Source organism: Leucoraja erinacea, chromosome 13 (assembly GCF_028641065.1).
Source record: "Leucoraja erinacea ecotype New England chromosome 13, Leri_hhj_1, whole genome shotgun sequence".
Taxonomy (NCBI): Eukaryota; Metazoa; Chordata; class Chondrichthyes; order Rajiformes; family Rajidae; genus Leucoraja; species Leucoraja erinaceus.
Window position 1 is genome coordinate 34,264,399 of NC_073389.1, and position 8,355 is coordinate 34,272,753.

Here is an 8,355-nt window from a genome sequence, read left to right on the forward strand (position 1 = left end):
TCAAATAATGTGTGATTGTTTTTGATTTGTGGACAGATGTCTAACAGAGAGATGGTGCCTCTAGCAATGCAGCACCTGTGCATTAGGTGGAATTTTAACCTTGTCTTGAGTGAGACTTGAATCTACTGTCTATTACTACTGTATATTACTATTGAAAGGCTGGATGCAAGGAGTGTCCCTTGGATGAGAAGTCTAGAACCAAGGTACACAGACTTAGAATAAGGAATAGATATGAGGTGACATTTATCCACAGAGTATGGTGAATCTTTGGAATTCATTCAAACAGAAAGTGTTGGTTTCTGAATTAAGTAAGGTGGGGTTAGTGCATGAAAATGGAGAATGGGTGGAAGATTAGCCCTGATCTTGAAAAAAAGGCCAAGTAGGCTTGAAAAATAAAAATCTAAACACCTAAATCTAAATCTAAATCTATCCCCAAACTGAAATCCTAATGGTCCCTTGCTCAAATCTTCATCCAAACATTAACCCTGTGCCTTAAGCCTGACTCCAAAACTTTCTCTTAACATTATTGTAATACAACCTCAAACTCCAAAAACAGAACAAATTCACACCTGTACGCTGAAAAATCTCAAGGAAACACACACAATGTAATTCTCCCATCACCCATGAGGTCATCCTTGATCTCAACGTCAGGCCTAACTCTAAAGCATAAATCCCAACACCTACAGTCTGTCCGTTTTTTCCCCATCTTTTTTTAATTTTAGTTTGTCTAAACAGTTTTGTTTCGGGGATTCTTTCGTTTTCTATGTGGGGGAGGGGGGTAGGGTAAGGGGGAAAACGTTTCCCAGTCGCTGTCTGGCGAGGATGCGACTATTTCTCCGAGTCGCGTCCTCGAACCCCCCCCCCCCCCCCCCCCCCCCCTCGTGGCCTACCACTGGATCGGAGCGGCCTTTCCTACCGGAGACCGGGGACCGGACCAGAGTTTCGGCGGCAGCGGCGCTTTGGCGGCAGCGCGGCGCTGGATTCACCACGGAGCGGGTGATACCTACCTGGATCACCGTTTGAGGCTCCGGAGCATTGGGCCCGTTGCTCCAATATCGCGGGGCTGTGGTACGCGGAGCTCCCAGCATGGGCGGCGCTGACCGACATCGCGGAGTCCTGAGGCCCTTTGCCGAGAGCCGCCAGCGTGAATCTCCGTCCGGTGTGGCCTGAGTACGTCGGGTTCTGCGGATTCCGATGGGAAGCGGCCGATTCGGAGGTCCAAGCCGCTGAGGTTGGACTCCCATTCCGACGTTGGGCCTGAGCAGCGGGCTGCCCGTAGCAGCGACTGCGGAGGGCACCGGAGGCCCCGACCATGGGTGAACATCAGAGGAAGATGACTGATTTTGGTGCCTTCTCACACAGTGGGAAACTTTTGATTCTGCTGTGTGGGGATGTTTTATGTTAAACTTTATCGTGTGTTGTGTTCTTTATTTTATTGTATGGCTGAATGGTGATCACATTTCACTGTGCCAACTGGCACATGTGACAAATAAATGTACCTTGTATATTGTACAACTAATTCCTGCTAACTCTGATTCTAAAACTGCAACTATAATCAATTTTGAACCCTAATGACAAAATCAGCAAAGCCCTTATCACTGATAATCCCTAACTCAGGCCTTAAACCTAACATATCAATATATCCACAATAGTACAGTAATTCTCCACCATGCATTGCAATTACTCTAGGATTCTTGTTCTCATTGTCATTTTAAGTACGATCCTGCTTGGGTACCAGGTATTTGGCTCAAATCACCCAATATCACCCCAGTCGGATGGATAATGAAATGGAAACCAAAAAACAAACTAAAATGAATATTGCAACTTCCAACAAATTAAGAAACTCAGGTAATGAGAAATAGACAGGGGAGCCAATTGCTCTGCTGCTCACAAACTCAAATTGTAATCCAAATGCTACTGCAAACCTAATTGGAAGCATTTTCGTTAACACTGTTGCAAACTTAAACTAAACACTAACACAAACTTTAGTATATATCCAAACTGCATAATGCACAAAATATTACCCATAATTGTTACTCAAGCATGAGTTTAGCTGTTAAAGATGTCTAAACCTCTGCCATTCTCTGTCCTTTTCTGAGATCTTCCTTAAAAATAACATCTTTCACCAGCTAATGATGTCTCATTATGGCGACTGTGAATCAATCTTTCTTTGATTGCATTCGTCTCAAGCACCATAGGACAATTTCCAATGTTAAATACATTATTGATATGGATTATTCTCATAATACTTTTAAGGTTGCTATAGAAATTGCACGGCAAAATGATTTATCCGACTAGTTGTATAGAAATAAATGAAAGATCATCTGGTGATTTCTGCCCAATTTGTTACCTATCATTCTCCAGGTGGCAATCCAGCGACGCACTCGAAAGAAAACCAGTGTGCAAAGGTGATCTGAAGTGTCGCTTTTAATGCAATTCAGTGAGTGATCGTGCAGAGTTTGGTCTCACAAACTTAAACTGCCATCAGATTTATTTTTACATTTCCTTTTTTCTTCATCACTATGATCCTTGGCTGCCAGCTGCTGGGTTCCAGTTGCAATGCTTTTTATGCTTATTTTTCTGATCTTTTGATTGGTATCTTAGTTGGTTGCAATCAGCAGTATGGAAATTACTATCTCTGGTAATACAGAACAAGTTTTATTTCCAAACACTAATTCAAATTCAAAGAGCATTGTAAATCCCCAATTATGAAAGAATATATGGGACTCCCAGTCTATCTCCAAATACAGAGCATAAATCGCCCAGTCAATATCAATTACGTTTTCCAAAAAGTCTATAATTGACAAAATGAATGAGGGTATTAACTTTGATTGTCGCTTTAATGATTTACTTCAAATATCTCCCAATCTTGGTAGATCTATCTGCTCTGTGCATTTCCTTTTCTCTGTTAAGTTCACAAAGTCAATCTCTCCCACATCTGTTGCCATGCAAATATTGGGAAAGCTCCCCAGATACTCATACCCACACTCATAACATCATAATTGTGAACCAAAACCCCAGACTGCTCTATTGACAACCTAAGATATCCAAGAACTGGGCAAACCAGTAGAACTGGTAACAGAAGAGGAATCAGCCTGGAAGGTTTGTCCCTGGGTATCCTCAGAGCAACTCTGGATCCCATGAAGATTCATGGCATCACCTACAGTGAGCAGCTTTGTACAAGGAAACCTAATTGCAATGTGCTGACCTCCTTCAACTCCCTCAGCGGGGCTGCGTCAAGACTGACCTCTGGTGTTTGTGACTGCTACTGAGAACAAATTGTCTCTCCCCTCACCAACTGTTGTACTGTTGTAGATGCATCTGCCATTGATGGTATTGGCGGAAGTGATTACTGCACAGTCCTTGTTGAAATGAAACTCGCCTTTGCATTGAAGATAGTGTTCATAATGCTTTGCGGTCATTCCACAATGTTAAATGGGTTAGACAAAATAAATAGACAGTTTAAAACCGGATATCCATGAGACACTTAGCAGCAACATCAAAACTGTATTCCACAACAATCGGACATATTGTATTTTATTTTGTCCTCCACTCCAACGCAATCAAATCTGGAAATCAACCTTGGTTCAATGAGGACTGTAGAAGATTGTGTTGGAACAACACAAGATAAAACTGTATTTGAAACCCTAACTTGCTGATGAGCACAGAACTGCATATTCTAGCAGAAACAACTTGCCACAGACAGAACTCAGCAATATTGCAGACTACTCGTCGTGAAACGATTATACAAATTATGAAGGAAGGCAGCTCCAATGCTCAAAATAGCAGACCAGTATGTGAAAAGACAATTCTGAAATGCTTGAAGCCCATATCGACCAGAAGTGTTGTGGTTGTTCGTGAGATCCTCACCTTCAAAGGAACCTACTGATTTAATTCACTCCCTGTGGAAACACTAAAATTAGAAAGTCTACAGGACAGAACAGCTCTTTAGCTGTAGTGGTGAATGCATGTGTTCCACAACTAGCCATACCATCAGACAAGGTTTGCTCGTACAATCACAACAACCACCAACAATGTGGAAAATTACTCAGGACTGTTTTCTTATCGAAAGGGCTAATCTGTTCTGGCCTTAGACTGCATAATCAATCTACTCAAAATCATTTGCAGTAGATGGAAGTGATGGAAGGTGCCTTTAACAGCACTATCAAGTATGTCTTACTATATGCAGTAAATATCCGACACAGAAATTAATTGATTGGATTTTTCCAGGATTACTCACAAATCTCACTTCAGCCTCACCGCATCCGGCAAAAGAGTTGGATTCTCAGCATAATAAGTAACTATCCTTAATGTCAAAACAGCATTTGGACAAATGCGGCATCACGACCATTAGTAACATTGAAGTCAGTGGAAATCAGGAATCTCATCTGGTTTGACTCACATCTAGCAGAAGGAAAGTTAGCTGTGATCTTTAAAGTGCAATCATCTCAGCTACAGAATAATACCGCAGGAGTTCTCAGGGCAGCATCCTAGGCTTAACCATCTTCAACTATTTCATCATTAAACTTCCTGCATCATAAGGTCAGAAATGTGTTTCTTTGGTGATGATGGCAGAGTGCTTATTTTATATACCTTTGTATAAGAAATTGAATAAATGTTTGAAATCATGTATATTAATGATGATTTTAAAACAGTAAATGGGACTGGAAATGTTGGTTGCATGCCCTCTGTCTAGGATCATTTCATAAATAATCTTTAGAGAATATATCTTTTGTAAATCATTTTTTATGCATTCATTTAATAAAAACTGCTTATTCAAGGGGGATCGTGAGAAATGCCTTCATGCACTAACATGTTCTGATCTGGAATACATTGTCTGAAAGGAAAGCAGGTAGAAATGTAGAATTAAAGCCATTTTGCTCAAAAATCTATGATAGGCATTAAGTACATTGTCCATGCTAGTTTTTAAATATAATCTAAGTCAACATCCACAACTCTTAAGGAATAGTAAATTCTGGAGGTTTATATTCAGTGCCAACAATTGAGCACACAATGGGCACCAATTTGGATCTCTCTTGAGTTTTCATAGCACCCACAAAATAGTCATTCATTATTGCTCATCGTCAGCAAGTGAAACCACACTTAGACTCTTTATAGAAGAGATCCATATATAAGACACATCACGTGCTCATCCCAGTGTAACTGCCAACCCAATGAAAAGAATTGCTGATCACATTAAGGAGTCTGCCTGACAAAAGGTCTTCAAACTGAAGATTAACAGTTTTTCCATAAACATTGCATGACCAGCTGAGTGTTTCTTGCACTTTATTTCACTGAAAGAATTATCCAATTATTCTTGTTCGCCTGCTCCTACATCTCATCGTGTTATAGAATGATACAATGTGGAAACAGGCCCTTCGGCTCAACTTGCCCACACTGGCCAACATGTCCCAGCTACACTAGTCCCACCTGCCTGCGCCTGGTCCATATCCCTCCAAACCTGTCCTATCCATGTACCTGTCTAACTGCTTCTTAAACAATGAGATAGTCCCAGCCTCAACTACCTCCTCTGGCAACTTGTTCCATACACCCACCGCCCTTTGTGTGAAAAAGTTACCCCTCAGATTCCTATTAAATCTTTTCCCCTTCACTTTGAACTTATGTCATCTGGTCCTCGATTCCCCTAAAATCTGAACACTTGGTTTTTGAACAAGAACTCAATTCCCTATTGCTCATATTTTTTTAAGACACGTCATGACGTGCACTGGATTTGTATGGTGTTAGCAGAATAATGTTGAAAACAGAATGAACATTTGAAAAGTTGCATTACATGGCTAATTAGATCATAACCCTGTTATTTTGGAGTTTAACTCTCAAAGAACATAGAACAGTACAGTACAGCACAGGAACAGGTCCTTTGGTGCATTATATCTGTGCAGAAAAAGATGGAAAGAACAAATCTTATCTACCTGCATATAATCCACATTCCTCCATTCCCTGCGTGTCCATATGCCTATCCAAAAGTGTTTTAAATGCTACTATCATATATGCCTCTACCACCACCCCAGCAGCATCCTCCAGGTGCTCACCACCCTGTGCAAAAAAACTTGCTCCATACATCTCCTTTAAACTTTGCACCTCTGACCTTAACATTTTCCATCCTGGGAAAAAAGTTCCGGCTGTCTACCCTATCTATATCGCTCACAAGTTTATATACAGGTACTTCTATCAATCTCCTGCATTCCAGAGAAAACAACCCAAGTCTGCACAACTCTCCTTGTAGCTAATATCCCTTAATCCAGACATCATTCCGGTAAACCTCCTCTACACGCCTCCATGTCCTTCCTGTAAAGGGGCAGCCAGAACTTCTCACAATACTCCAAATGACACCCAATTAAAGTCATATAAAGCTGCATCAGACAGTTTCATAAGGTTTGTTCTTATACTCAATGTTCTGACCAATGAAGGCCATACGCCTCTTACCACTCTTTCTACTGTCAAAGAGTTATAGACTTGGATCCCATAACTTTAACTAGCACCATCAGTTCAAAGAACATATGTATGAGGTAAAGCTGAAAAGGTTGGAGTGGCTGAGAGTAGGAATGGACAACAGCATAACGAGGCACAATTGTAGGAAAATGTATCCTGCTAAAAACTAGTGAGATTTCATGGATGAACAAAGACATAAGGGAGTGATGAAAATAAGGAAAAAGGCAAATATTAAGTATATAAATGTTGGATGAAGGATTTGTAAGAGAGAATTCAAAGTGTTTCAAAGCAATGCCAATTTAGGATAGCAAAGGGGGATTATGGAACTAAATTATCAAAAGGTTGGGATGGGAATAGGATCATCAAAGATCATCACAGGCCAATACCATTTGGAGAGATCAAAAATATCAAATAATGTATTTGCTTTATTATTAACCAGAAATATATGCCACTATCTGTTGCGATAACAATGAAATGAAGGGATTCCAAACAGAAGAAGGGATTTCATTAATCAACTGAAAGAGGATCAGCCCCCATGAGGCAGATGGATTGCATCTATGCATTTTTAAAGAATAGCAAGTGTTGCTAACTTATTTAACAGTTAATTAGAAAAGGATGCAATGCCACAAGCAGGCAGATATACAGTATAACATAGTGTTTATATTTAAAGAGGGGCTAGAACATAAAACAGCGTATAGCACAAGAACAGGCTGTTCGGCCCACAATATGTGCTGAACATGATGCCAAGACCATCTCTAATCTACCTGCACATAACCCATTTCCCTCCATTCCCTGCATATCCACATGCCTATCCAAAAGTCTCTTGAATGCCACTATGCCTCAACCGCCAATCCACTTGAATGCCTCAACCACCAATCCACGGACGCCTCATACCTACAACGAGCAGGAAAACAGGATCTTCTGGTTTCCACATGAGGGCTGCAGCATCATCTGCCGAGTGGGAACGGGATATTTCCGTGTACTTTCTCTCTGCCAGGGGTGGTGATTGATGTACATACGATTGTGGCATTTATGATACTTATAGATAGGCATATGGATGTGCAGCAAATAGAGGGATATGGATTATGTACAGGCAGATAAGAGTTGGCGTTGGCATAATTTTCGGCACAGATATTGTGAGCTGAAAGGTGTTTTCTTGTGCTGCCCTGTTTTATGTTTTCTGTTGAAAGAGATTTGTGCATGGTATTGGCATGTATTTCACTGTTTTATTACAAACAACTAAAGATCCCATAGTGACAAAAAACATATTTGAAGTATATGTTTTGCTTTTGCACACTTTACAGAGTACAGTATTCTTATTGATAGATGTGCTGACAACATGTGGTAAAACTGTGGAATTGCAGGGCAGTTTCCATTCCCAGAGCAATGCTTGTTTTAGAAAAAAACAAAATGACGAAGGAACATAGACATATGGCGTAGCACAGGAACAAAAAGCATGTGCTGAACATGATGACAAGGTTAACTCTTGTCTGCCTGCACATGATCTGGGGAGAGTTGCCTCTGGCATCGCAGTGAGAACGTCCAGTTTATCTCCAATATCTTTCAGCTGCTGCTCTTTGTGTTTAAGAGGCAGAAATATAAGAAGGACAGAAATATTTGTAAAGAAGGAACTTGCATCCAGGTGGTCCTTGGATCATCCTAATGCCCCTAATCCCGGAGGTTGCAGGTGGTTGCCGGAGGTTGCAGGTAGTGGAAGCAGGTAGGGAGACTGACAAAAACCTCTGGGAACCTTGGGTGGGGCGCAAAGTCTCCAAAGGTTTCGGTTCGGGTTTCCTAAGTGGGACAGGGGCTTAATGGACCATACAGCTTTCAAGTAACTTGGAAGTGTTGGATTTTAAGGTTTCAATATGACCAGGTTGCATGAAATGACCTGGTTTTAAGTGA